Raw genomic sequence first — 14,374 nt, 5'->3', positions numbered from 1 at the left:
TGGCTGTGGCCACATCACCCTGAATCTGTTCCATCTCGTCTGATCTTGGAGGCTAAGCAGGGTCGGGCCTGGTTAATGCCAGGATGGGAGACCGCCTGGGAATACCAGGTGTCGTAGGCTTCTTTTTTTTTTCAAATATAATTTTTTCTCCAAACAGGGGAAGATGGTCCCCCGAGTACATAATGCAACAGAGAAATACAGAGCAAAAAGCAGCTGAACAATACTTGATACAGGTATATTCGCAACTGTGAGTCTGCCTTCCATCAATCACAATGATTCGAGGCACGAATAAAGTACTGTACCAAGATCCAGGGTCACACAAACCCCAGGTCCCTCCTGCATAATCCATCCAGAGGGGGGTGTGGGGCCGTAATTCCCAATTTTCCACTTTTTCCAGAAGAGAGAGGGGGTGAGAGATAGGGGAGGAAGGCAGAAAAGAGAAGGGGTGAAAGATCATGAAAGGAGAAGAGGGGACGATACACGATGGCAGCCACTGTCCAAGGGGCCAGTCAAGGAAAGCTCAGAGCACTAAGGCGATAGCAGGCGACATCCTTCCAGCGAGAATATAAAGGTATTCCAGATGTCCCAGGTTTGTTTAAAAAATTCTTGTTTACCTTGTGATGTGAGGATCAAGTCCTCCATTTTTTTTAATGTCCTCTATTTTCCTAAGCCAGTGAGTAATGAAAGGGGGGGGGGCATTTTTTCCAATAGAGAGGGATGCAGGATTTCGCCGCATTTATCACATGCCGTAAAATTGATTTTTTTGTACTTCTTAATGGGAATCTGTTAATGATGCAAGAGAAAGAATGCAGCCTCTTCCTGGATGGAGAAGTCTGTGAATTTTTGTGTTATGCATCGGATCTCTGTCCAGAAGTCCACCAAGCTGGGACAGGACCAAAAAATGTGGAGCAACGTGCCCTCTTCTTCTCCACACCTCCAGCATATGTTCGAGGAAGAGGGGAAACATTTATGCAGCTTTGATGGTGTCAAATACCACCTGGTGAGAAGTTTAAAATTAGTCTCCTGTATCTTCGTGCACAGCCAGGTTTTGAGAGCCAAAGTGATAATGCGTTGTCTCTGTGCTGGGGAAAACTAGCAATTAAGGTCCTTTTCCCAGTTGGACAGACAGGTTAAGTGTGGGTAATCTGTTTGAGAGAGAATGTGTGCCAAAGGGCCTTCGCTCCTGCATAGAGTCTCAAACTCCGTCTGAGGATTGGCGAACGTTTGAGGATTGGGGATGGAATGGAGAAAATTATGTCGTTGAGCCGCTCTCCAAAAAGGCAGTTGGAAAAGCCCTGTCGGATCTGTTAGGGTTGAGAAAGAAGGCCATTTTCCATCAATGACAAATTTAGACGCATTGTCTAGGTTGGAATTTCTAAGTGGGTCCCCGGTTTAAAGTTCCGATGGCCACGTATAGGGAATAGGGGGGAAGTCAAAGACGTGAGTGTGTTTTGGGTAGCGATCAGGTGACTGACTTTCAACTAAGCCCCTATAGTGGGATGTGACGTCAATTCTGTGGGTAAACCCTTATAGCGCCACATGGCGCTTCTTAGCGGAATTCGGGAGTGAGCTTAGAAAGTTTGTTTCGATTCCAGTCCAATACACACCCCAGATGGGAGGCCAGGTAGTAGCGACACAAGTCAGGGAGAACCAACCCTCCCTGTTGTTTAGACAATGTCAGCTGTGACCGCTTAAGTCTGGGATTTTCGTGGGCCCAGTTAAATTGAGTGAGCAAGGATTAAGCTTGCTTAAAAAACGGGACTGGAATCTGGATCAGGAGAGCTTGGAAAAGATAGGTAAATTTAGGGAGTATGTTCATTTTAATGAGATTGCATCTCCTGAACCAGGAATGGAGGCCAGAATGCCACCCGTGAAGCAAACTGCGGATCTTAGTGACAAAGGGTGGGGGGAAGTTTTAAGGGCTGTACGGGTCAATTTAAATTGAAAATTGGACTGCAAGTCTAGTAACGTTTGCGGGGGGACTGCAACCCCCATGGCCTCTGATTTCAAGAAGTATCCCGTATATCTGGAATTCCCGAAGGAGATTTTGCAAGGAAACTCTGGGATTCGTCAGCGAGAACAGCATGTCATCCACGTAGGCAGATATCTTGCAATCATTAGTACCCATTTGGAGTCCCGTTATGTCTGAGTTTTGTTGAATTGTGGAGAGAAAGGGTTCCAATGACAGGGGCGACAGGGGGCAACCCTGTCTGGTCCCATTCCCGATGTCAAGGGGAGATGAGAGCACCCCATTCGCTTTGACTTGAGCTGAAGGGCGTGAGTATATTTTACTTATCCATGCCAGCATCCGTTCACTCAGACCTATATGGCGAAGGACCAAGAACATGAATGTCCATTTGACCCGATCAAAAGCCTTCTCGGTATCAGTACTCACGAGAAGACAAGGGGTCCCAGATGACTTTGCTTTATGGACCAGGGTAAGCACCTTAATGGTGTTGTCCCTATCTTCCCTGGTGGGAATAAAACCTAACTGGTCAATATGTATAAGGGACTGCAAGTGATGTGCCAATCACGTGGCGAGGATTTTAGAGAATAGTTTTAGGACCGAATTTAGGAGGGAAATGGGTCTGTAGCTCCCACATAGGCCCAGGTCTTTGCCCTCCTTAGGTATCAACGAGATGTGGACTCTAAGGGTATCCTCAGGAAAATCCCCATTTGAGCTCAGAGTATTAAATAAATTCACCAAGCGCGGGCCGAGAATAGGGAGGATGGTCTTATAGTATTGTGCGGTATATCCGTCAGGGCCCGGAGCCTTACCCACCTTCGGAGGTCCCACGGCCGTCTGGACTTCTTCCAGTGTGATCGGGTCCTCCAAGTACTCCCGTGAGTCCGATGAGAGGGTTGGTAGACCAGAACCGGTTACATATCTGTCTATATTGTCCTGTCCGGACCCTGAATCAGGCAGGTTGTAGAGATCAGAGTAACATTTTTCAAAGACTTTGGCTATTTGGGTTGGGGTAGAGGCCCTCTGGCCATTCTCATCTATCAACTGGGGTGTGTAAGAGGCAGATTTAAACTCCTTTACCGACCTGGCTAAGATTTTTCTGCATTTGTCCCCTGACTCCTGCGTCAATTTACGACAAAACTGGAGTGTCGCTTTCGCTTTATAATGGAGTAGGTCAGCAATCTGGGTGCAGAGTGTCCCCAATTCAATCTCTAAGGTCCGTGAGGGGGCATGTTTATGTTTGGCTTCCACAGAGGCAAGTTCACGAAACAGATTAGCAAGCTGTTCCTTCCCTGCTCGTTTGATGCCTGCCCCGTGCCTGATAAGTACCCTGCGGAGTACTGACTTGTGAGCCTCCCAAATTATCCTCGGGTCGCAGTCCTGCGTTTAGTTTTCTTGGAAATAAAGGTCCAATTCCCTGGTCCATCTGCTAAAACTTCCGGTATCTGAAGGAGGCTCTCATTAAGGTGCCAGAATAGAGACCTACGTGAGGGGTTCCTAGAGAGGGTGTAGGTAAGGGCTACAGGAGCGTGGTCAGACCAAGTAATATGGCCGATGGAGGAAGAGCTCACCAAGTGCAGTTGGTCATGTGGAATCAAGAAGAAGTCTATCCTCAAGTATGATTTGTGAGGGGAAGAGCAAAAAGAGTTGTCCCTTTCCCCAGAGTGTTGCAGACGCCAGACATCAACTAATTGGTCATTCAGTAAACACTTAGTAAATGAGGAGCGAGGAGCAAAAGGGAGAAGTTTCAACCGATGGCGAAAGGGGACATTAAAGTCCCCACCTAATGTCAACTGGCCCTCCCGAAAGTCACATAATCTGTGCAGGGTAGTTCTGAGGAACGTATCTTGGTGATCATTGGGAGCGTACACAGTGGCAAATGTAAAAAGGCGCTCTCCAATGTGACCCCTAAGAAAAAGATATCGGCCCCCAGGGTCCACCAGAGAATCCTGGAGAACCCAGGGGAGCCTGCTAGAGATCAGAATGAAGACTCCCTTGGTCTTAGAGGAGGGGTTAGTAAAGTGGTAGACCTTAGGGAAAGATCTCGACCATAGAAAGGGGAGACTAGTATTTTTAAAATGTGTTTCTTGTATAAAGGCCACATCAGTACAAGAAGTCTTCAGTTCTCACAGGAGGATCCACCGTTTTTCAGGGGAGTTCAGTCCCTTAACGTTTAGAGAGGTGACCTTGACTGAGTCTGCCATCGCTCCTCTGGGAGGGGGAGGGGGACGTCAGAGAAAAGCAAAGAAAGTTGAACCAAGGTAGGTTTTGGGTAGGTAATGGATGGCGGGAACTAAGGGGGAGAAAGGAAGGGCAAATAGAAGGAAAGGTAAGGGGAAAAAGAGGCCGGACACCTCAACCCCAGGGGGAGAGGGAAATTAAGGGTTGTCCGCACTCAACAGTACAGGAAGGGTATACTAAAACAGCACAATTATGCTATAGCACTTACCAGATGTACACTGGGTTTAAAGCGCTGTCCTACGTGGGTTGGTGGGTAGACAGGTCGGAGAGGGAGCCCCCAAATCCTAGTCCCCCCAGTCCCGGCAGTGGTAAATGTCACGTCTGATACCGATATGCAAATAAAAGACAATCAGTAACATCATAGAACCAAAAAACAATAGTATAATCAAAACAGAGGTAGAGCATATAACTGTCAGCACTGAGGGGTCTCCTCAGCTCGCCCTAAATGTAGGCATGCACAAGGGAGCCCATCACAACAGAAAAGGCATCACAAAATGGAATCCACCACCCCCCGTCCCATACCCTAAAAGTACATGCAGCCCCCGAACAAATGCATTTCTCCCTTTGGCAGATTGTCCTCTCCTTACCCCCTCTCCCCCGTCCACACCCCGGGGGAAAAGGGGCAGGGAAGAGGGGAAAAGGGGGGTGGAAGGGGGGAAGGGGGAGGGAAGGGGGAAAGGGGGGAGTGAAGGGGGAAAGGGGGGAGGGAAGGGAAGGAGGGAAGGGGGAAGGAGGGAGGGAAAGGGGCAGCAAGGGAGAGGGGACAAACATGCGGAAATGTCAAGTCCTTTGGCGCACTCACACCAGCAACAACCCGGACACCAAAAATTTTAACTCCTCGCCTCCATGGTCACCACATCAAGATGAAAGAGGAGCAGCCCTGGTCGGTGCATGGAGAATCCGGCAGGCAAGGGGCTGGGGCCACCATCCCTCCATCCAACGGGAGACTTCACCCGAGCAGCAGTCCTGGGGCCCGCCAATTAGTGTCTCTCCTGCATCGCCATCGGGGGCTTGTGTAGAGCATCCAGAGGGAGGCTGGGACCGCCCAAACAGTAAGGGGTTAATCTTCCATGGGGGTCCAGAGTCACACTGGAGGGAAGCAGTGTCTCGTACCAATAGGCTCAATAAATGAGTCATTCAGGGTGTCCCCGAAAGCTGCAGAAGGCAATGTCGGCAAAGAGTAGGTGGGGGCCAGAGAGGGGGGGACGAGGGGCGCAACCAGGGGGAGGGGACACATATGCAGGAATGTCAAGCCCTTCCAGTACAGCGCACTAGGTATCACTCAGACCCCCCAAAGTGCAACTCCCCCCTCTAAGGTCAAGACTCCAGAAGGGAAGATGAGCCGCCCTGGTCTGTACATGAAAGAACCTGCTGCCAAGGGGTTGGGGCCATCATCCCTTCCTTCAATGGGAGATGCCACCAGCATGACAGCCCCGTGTCCTGTCAAGTGGTGCCCCTCCGACAATGTCGTCGGGGTATATGTGGAGCATTCAGGGGGAGGCAGGGACCACCCAAACAGTGAGGTGTAAAGCCTCCAAGGGAGACCGGTGTCAGACAGGAGGATAGCGGTGTCTTGTACAAGTTGGTTAATTAGACAAGTCATCCAGTGTGTTCCTGTGAGCAGCGGAAGGAAAGGTCGGTAAGGATTATGAATGGGTGGGGGCCAGGGAGTGCATAAAACTGCCACCAGATGACCGGGGCAGAGAGGGCAAGGAGATGAAAGTCAGATCTGGTAGGTGGGGGCGGGGTTGAGGAGTGTCCCTCATATTACTCACGATGGCCATCCCTTGAAGCTGAGCGCTCTGCATACCCAGGACATTCTTCTGTATAATCTAGCCTATCTATATACATTAGCCTGTCTTTTGTACACATTAGCCTGTCTGTATCAACTAGCCGGTCCTCTGTATACACTAGTCCGTCTGTATACACTAGTGTATACAGATAGGCTAGATTATACAGAAGAATGTCCTGGGTATGCAGAGATGGAGGCTAGGGTATACAGAGAGAGAGGCTAGAGTATGCATACTTGCTAGTGTATACAGACGGACTAGTGTATACAGAAGACCAACTAGTTTATATAGAGAGGCTAATGTGGGCAAAAGACAGGCTAGTGTATACAAATAAGCTAGATTATAGAGAAGAACATCTTGGGTATGCAGAGATGGAGGCTAGGGTATACAGAGAGAGAGGCTGGGTTACATAGAGAGGCTGGTGTATGCAGACTTGCTAGTGTATACAGACGAACTAGTGTATACAGAGAGGCTTGGGTATACAAAGAGCTAATGTATAAAGAGCAGCTAGTGTATACAAAAGACATCCAAGGGTATACAGAGAGACTCGTGTATGCAGAAGACCGGCTAGTTTATACAGAGAGGCTAAAGTGTACAAAACACAGGCTAGTGTATACAAATAGGCTAGATTATACAGAAGAACGTCCTGGGTATGCAGAGATGGAGGCTGGGGTATACAGAGAGAGAGAGACTGTGTTACACAGAGAGGCTAGAGTATGCAGACGTGCTAGGGTATACAGACGGACTAGTGTATACAGAATATCAGCTGGTTTATACAGAGAGGCTAATGTGTACAAATGACAGGCTAGTTTATACAGATAGGCTAGATTATACAGAAGAATGTCCTGGGTATGCAGAGATGGAGGCTAGGGTATACAGAGAGAGAGAGGCTGGGTTATACAGAGAGGCTTGGTTACACAGACTTGCTAGTGTATACAGACGGACCAGTGTATACAGAGGACCGGCTAGTTTATACAGAGAGGCTAATGTGTACAAAAGACAGGCTAGTTCATACAGATAGGCTAGATTATACAGAAGAACGTCCTGGGTATGCAGAGATGGAGGGTAGGGTATACAGAGAGAGAGGCTGGGTTACACAGAGAGGCTAGTGTATGCAGCCTTGCTAGTGTATACATACGGACTAGTGTATACAGTAGACCAGCAAGTTTATACAGGGAGGCTAATGTCTACAGAAGACCGACTAGTGTATACAGATAGGCTAGATTATAGAGAAGAACGTCCTGGGTATGCAGAGATGGAGGCTAGGGTATACAGAGAGAGAGGATGGGTTACAAAGAGAGGCTAGTGTATGCAGACTTGCTAGTGTATACAGGCGGACTAGTGTATACAGAGAGGCTTGGATATACAGAGAGATAATGTATAAAGAGATGCTAGTGTATACAAAAGACATCCAAGAGTAGACAGTGAGGCTCGTGTATACAGAAGACCGGCTACAGAGAGGCTAATTTGTACAAAAGACAGGCTAGTGTATACAGATAGGCCAGATTATACAGAGGAAGGTCCTGGGTATGCAGAGATGGAGGCTAGGGAAGCCAGAGTGAGACTGTGTTACACAGAGAGGCTAGAGTATGCAGAAGACTGGCTAGTTTATACAGAGAGGCTAATGAGTAAAAAAGGCAGGCTATTTTTTACAGATAGGCTTGTGTATACAGAAGATAGTCTGGGGAATTCAGTGAGGCTAGTGTATGCCAAGAGGCTGGGACACCGAGATTATTGTAAAAAGAAGGCAGGCTAGTGTATATAGATTACGGGCACGTGTATACAGAAGACAGAGAGGCTAGTCTATATAGAGTGGCTGGTGTACACAGAGAGATTAATGTATACAGAAAGGCTAGCGTGTAAAGAAGACAGGACTTTATTTTTTGCTAATAAAGTAGTTACTTCTGAAACATGTAAAGAGTTACAGTGCTTTTTTCATATTTTGGTGCTTTTAAAAAGTGGTGTGTTGTCAGTGGTGATATCAATGTGACAGTTAATGTGGAGAACTACAAATATACAAAATAGAGCAAAAGAGTGCTAAGTTTATTTTGTTAAGTCATTGACTGATAGACGTTAAGTAATTGGCCGTTATTGGTTTGGCAGTACATGGTTTATTTTGATAAATATATTCTCTACTTATAGCCGAGTTTTAGACGACTTTATTATTAGCATTATTCGCATTATTCATATTTATTATGCAGAGTGTAAGTATTGCAGTGAGACGATATTGCTTTTAAAAGTTGTGTATTATTATAAATAGCATTGTTAGAGACCAATAGGACATTTTACATGGCTTAATATTGCAGAGCGTAATTTAACAGGAAAGAAAACCAACGCATTAGTTGTAGTAGCTTCATAAAACTGAGAAATCGTTGCATTACTCTAAATTTAAAAGTTGTTGCGGTAGCGCTGAGACGATATTAGATGAGTGATCTACACATTTCGTTTACTATTGCAGAGAGATACCGGCTAAATGTTAATATCTTAATATGTGCTGCGTGTAAGGTAGAAATAAGATGGTTTTGTGTGAGTTGGTTTACCAGGATTTAGAGATAGTAATCTGTTTATTCTAATAATAAATATAGCAAAATAACTCCGATTAATATTGAGACAGTATATACAGGTTGGGTTTAAGTGGAAATACACGAAATAATAGCAATGACGTGTGTCAATCGGGTTCATTACGTCTCTTTAATCATGTAGTGAGTATACCCCAAATATAGCATAAGGATGAGAAAAGATAATAACTGGCAGAGGATGACATGGCAAAAAGACAAACTGCATTAGAAATGTGAAAATGAATTAGAGATGAAATGTCAATCCCCATTGGTTACTTGCAGGTATTAATACTGTTAACACGGCTACGTACAGCAAAGTGTGAGCTAAGCAGCTAAATATTCTGCAATAGCAAAGATTAAGTATTGCAGTTGAAAAGAGATCGAAAGCGTTAGTTGCAGTAGCTTCAAAATGACTGAGAAATCATTTCATTACTCTAAATGTAAAAGTTATCCCGGTAGCACTGAGTGGACTGATATTAGATGAGTGATCGTTGTAGTACAAATTCAGTTTCCTATAGCAGAGAGAACCAGCTAAATGTGAGAAGAGCAATTTAAACTGTTCACGGAAGCATTGCATTACTCTTAATATGTGCAGCGTGTAAAGAAGCAATAAGATGGTTTTGTATTATCCTAAAATTAGCAGTATACGTAATAAAGGTGAGTAGGTAAACTGGATTTAGACATAGCAAACTCTACAATCTAATTTAGCAAAATTAGAACGGATAATATTGAGACAGTATATACAAGTCGAGTTTAAGTGGTAATACACAAAATATCTAGCTTACCTTTACATTCTTCAATAGAGCGTTGCAAAGTAATACCAAGGCAGAATGTCGGAATAGCAATTAGATGAGATGATTGTTGTAAACATGAAATATCAGCAACGACGTGACGAGGTTTCTATCGTTCTTCAGGATCCTTACGTGTCTTTAAGGATGAGAAAGTATAATAACTGGCAAAGTATGACATGGCAAAGAGACAAATTGCATTAGAGATGTGAGATTGACATGAAATGTCAATCCCCATTGGTTATTTACATGTAACCATTAATACAGTTAACGCGGCTACATATAGCAAAGTGTGAGCTAAGCAGCTAAAGGGTTTACATTATTTAAGAGTAAATTGACGTAGCTTGAAAATTCCAACGTGTAAATCGTTCCAATAATTTTGTTACGCACGAAGATGGCTTTCACTGACTGTTTTCCGTTTCCACTGGAAAGAGAATACTATTGCATAGAGGTAGCGAGAGATAGTTGCATTACTCTTAATGTTGTAAAGGTTTTAAAAAGATGGTTTTGTGTGAATTTTGCTTTAACATAAAATTAGCTGTAGACATTATAACCATGGTTAGGTTTACAATGATTTAGAGATAGTTATCTCTATAATATAATAATAATAACTATAGCAAACAAATTAGGAAAATATTGAAGCAGTATATATAGGGATCAAGGGATAGTTGCAAAGTAATATCCTCATTAAGGCAGAATGTCGGAATAGCAATGAGATTCGATGGTTGCAAATTAAATAGAAAAATAACTCTGAGATTATGATTAATTTCCCACTGGTATAGTCATAATGTAATATCAGTAATTGCTATCAATAAATGTTAAAATTGTAAGACGGTTCACGGTTCTGTGGAATTGATATGGATTTAAAAGCGGTACATTAATTTTCTGAAGCATATGGCAGAAAGACGACTTACACTGCTTTTCTCACATTTTGCTGCGGTAAAAAGAAATGTTTTGTCACTGTGTTTTAACTGTGACAGTTAAGGTGGAGAAAAATAGGTAATACAGAAAAAGAGTCAAACAGTGGAAACGTTTATTTGCTTATGTTCTGAGATACTGGTTGAGCAAAAAAACTGTTTTATTAAGATGTAAGACTAGTTTAATTGTCTACATATATGCTTTTCAGAGAGTTGTATAATATAGGCGACAAATAGGACATTTAAATGGCATTGTCTAAATTTAAAGGATATGCCGGTACCAATGAGAAAGCTTATATTAGACTAGTTGATCTTTGCATTACACAATCCTATTATTATTATTATTATTATTAAGATCATAGTGCAGAGAGATACTCAGTTAATGTCAGAGATACTCGGTTAATGTCAGAAAAGAAATAAAACTGTTTACATCGTTAGCGAGCGATAGTTACATTACTCTTAGTATGTGCAGCATGTCTAGTAGCAAATGAATGGTTTTGTGAACATTTTGCATTACCGTACAATTAGCGGTATAACTCATCGAAGTGAATAGATTTAACCGGATTTTGAAGTAGTAAAAAGAAATAAAGCAAAATAAGTCAGGATGGTGTGTCAGGACTGTCACATACTCAATGTGACAGTTGATGTGGAGAATTACAAATATGCAAAATAGAGCAAAAGAGTACATGATTCATTTTGATGTATGATAGTTTTATTGCATGCTTGATGTGGATGATTAAAATCGTGTAGTGAGTATAATCTATATTTAGCATAAGAATGAAAAGACATAACATGGCAATGAGACAAACTCCATTAGAGATGTGAACTAGATGAAATTAATGAAATGTCTCTGTATAGCCCAGAATGTCTTCTGTTATCACTTAGCCTACCCTCTAAATTCACTAGCCTCTCTATATACAACAGCATGTTTACACTAGCCGGTCTTCTGCATACAATAGCCTGTCTTCGATAAACCCTTGCCTAGGTCTGAATACACTAGCCCGTCTTCTGTCTTCTGTATGCCCTAGCCTCTCTTCTGTATACATTAGGCTCTCTGTAAAAACTAGCATCTCTGTATACCCCAAACTGTCTTCTGTAAACACTTATCTCTCTTTATAGCCTGTCTAGCCTTTCTTCTGTACACACTAGCTTCTCTGTATACACTAACCAGGCTTCTATATACAATAGCTTCACTCTATGCACTAGCCTCTCTGTATAATCTAGCCTCTCTGTATACCCTAGATAGTGTTCTGCAAAAAACTAGCCTCTCCGCAAAAGCCAGCCTTTATTCTGTATTCACTAGCCTTTCTTCTGTATGCTGTAGTCTTCTATATATACTAGCTTCTCTGTAAACCTTTGCATCTCTGTAAACACTGTGTAAACTAGCCAGTCTTATGTATACACTCGCCAACTGTATACACTAGACTCTCTGAATACACTAAATCTCTGAGTAACACAGCCTGTCTTCTGTATACACTGGACTGTAAAAACTAGCTAGAATACACCAGCCTGTCTTCTTTACCCACTAGACTATCTGTATGCACTACCCAGTCTTCTGTATACACTGTCAGCTTTGATGTATACCCAAGCCTGTCTTCTGTATACACTAGTTTCTCTATATGCACTGTCCTTTCTGTATACACTCTACCCTCTCTATACACTAACCTCTCGATATACACTAACATCTTTGTATATACTAGCCTCTCTTTAAACTAGCCTGTCTGTGTACCCAAGCCTCACTGTTTACTCTAGCATCTCTGTATACTCAAGCCTATTTACATACACAAGTCTGTATTCTGTATTCACTAGCCTTTCTTCTGTATGCTGTAGTCTTCTATATATACCAGCTTCGCTGTACACCCTTGCATCTCTGTAAACACTGTGTAAACTAGTCAGTCTTATGTATACACTCGCCAACTGTATACACTAGACTCTCTGAATACACTAAACCCTCTGTATACCACAGCCTGTCTTCTGTATACACCAGACTGTAAAAACTAGCTAGAATACACCAGCCTGTCTTCTGTACCCACTAGATTCTCTGTATACACTACCCAGTCTTCTGTATACACTTTCAGCTTGGATGTATACCCAAGCCTGTCTTCTGTATACACTAGTCTCTCTATATGCACTGTCCTATCTGTATACACTCGACTCTCTCTATACACTAACCTCTCTATATACACTAACATCTTTGTATATACTAGCCTCTCTTTACACTAGCCTCTCTGTGTACCCCAGCCTCACTGTTTACTCTAGCATCTCTGTATACTCAAGCTTATCTGCATACACGAGTCTGTATTCTGTATTCACTAGCCTTTCTTCTGTATGCTGTAGTCTTCTATATATACCAGCTTCTCTGTACACCCTAGCACTGTAACAGTGCTAGGTTCCTGTACTACAGAAACAGAACACCAGCAATAAGGTGTATACTGTGTAGGAGGCACACAACACCCACTCTAACTTCTGCACTGCAGATGCGTGTATTGCAGAAATTGAACACCAGTAATAAAGGGAAGTTTCAGGTGTGTACTGTGCAGGAGGCACATAACACCCACTGTAATAGTGCTAGGTTCCCAAGCAGTAAAGACACTGTCCCTGCCTATCGTCCTCTTTCCCTGACCACCGCAACACACTATGCAAGGCCGCCGCGCTGGCGGCCTTATATAGTGTGGGGTGTGTACTAAACCCCCCTGAGCTATAATTGGCCACAGGAATCCTGCCTGTGGTGAATTGTGGCTCTCCTCACAGAGGATGTCACATCTGTTCTTATTATATAGAACCTATTATGCTCCTCGTAAACTTTTTCAATTTGGCCAAACGGCCGGACGCAAGTTGCCCCCGGTGCGGGAACATGGGGGGAGACATGATGCACATGTTTTGGAGATACCCGAAGTTGATCCGCTACTGGACGGAGGTGACAGGAACCATTGATCGGGTGTTTGGAACCTCCACCAGGATGGAGGTGAAGTATTGTCTCCTGGGATTAGTTGAAGGAGTCGGAAACCCGGGAAGCAGCCAGATGGCAGTTCTGAGATGCCTATTTCAGGCAAGGAAACTGATTGCCCAACCCTGTTAGCCTCCAATGTTGGCAATGACTTGGTTTTTTTCACTTGTTTCCCAAGATGACCATGTTGGCGTTTGTCAAGATGGTTGAGAGTGCCCGAAGAGATCGCCTATGGCTCCATCACCTTGAAAGTGCCTGATCTTGTCTGATCTCGGAGGCTAAGCATTGTCGGGATTGATTAGTAACTGTTGGCGTTGACATGTTTTTTTTTTCCGCTTGTTTCCCAAGGTGATCATCTTGGCATTTGTCAAGAGGGTTGAGAGTGCACAAAGAAATTGCTTACGGGCACAACACCCTGAAAGCGCCCAATCTCGTTTGGTCTCAGAAGCTAAGCAGGGTTGGGCCTGGTTTGTACCTGGATGGGAGACCGCCTGGGTTTTCCAGATGCTGCGGGCTTTTTTTTATGTTGTTGGCGTTGACTTGTTTTTTTTGTTTGTTTCCCAAGGTGACCATCTTGGCGTTTGTCAAGAGGGTTGAGCGTGCCTGAAAAAATCTACTATGGCCGCATCACCCTGAAAGAGCCCAATCTCATTTGATCTCAGAGGCTAAGCAGGGTTGGGACCTGGTTAGTACCTGGATGGGAGACCACCTGGGATTTCTCGATGCCATAGGCTTTAGTTTTAAGTTGTTGGCATTGACTTATTTATTTATTTATTTATTTTTATTCTTTTATTAAGTATAAGTAGAACAACATAAATATAACAGTCAGCCATACAGCATGACCCAGGGTCACAATTACATGGTAACAAAAAATAGGCAGCCAAATAACTCTGGGTTCTCAGAGGGGAGTCCTACAGTTTCATGCAGAAAAGAGAGAAACCCCACCTCCGACATGTAGTACAGTATAACTAGTGCAGCTCCGTTCGGACAAATGTAATCATGGAGAACAACTGGGACCACAGCGAGCCAGCTTATCATGACCTATGTGAACCAGAGTAAAAGATGGGCCAGTCGTGTCCAGAACCCTGGGGTTCTTCTGGGCCTTGAAGGCTAGTAAGGAGACAAGGCATAGTCAAAAGGGAGGACGGGGGGAGAAGAGAGTGCAAA

The 14,374-nt window shown here is 43.9% G+C and overlaps 1 pseudogene; it reads left to right on the top strand.

The window, feature by feature from the left end:
* Position 1: 1 nt before the first annotated feature.
* Positions 2-120, top strand: LOC143950090 (5S ribosomal RNA; annotated as a pseudogene).
* Positions 121-14,374: the final 14,254 nt, after the last annotated feature.

This window comes from Lithobates pipiens, unplaced genomic scaffold (genome assembly GCF_037356315.1).
Source record: "Lithobates pipiens isolate NorthernLeopardFrog02 unplaced genomic scaffold, aLitPip1_a1.2 Scaffold_30, whole genome shotgun sequence".
NCBI lineage: Eukaryota > Metazoa > Chordata > Amphibia > Anura > Ranidae > Lithobates > Lithobates pipiens.
The sequence above is the reverse complement of the archived record's forward strand: the minus strand, read 5'-3'. Positions and strand labels throughout refer to the sequence as shown.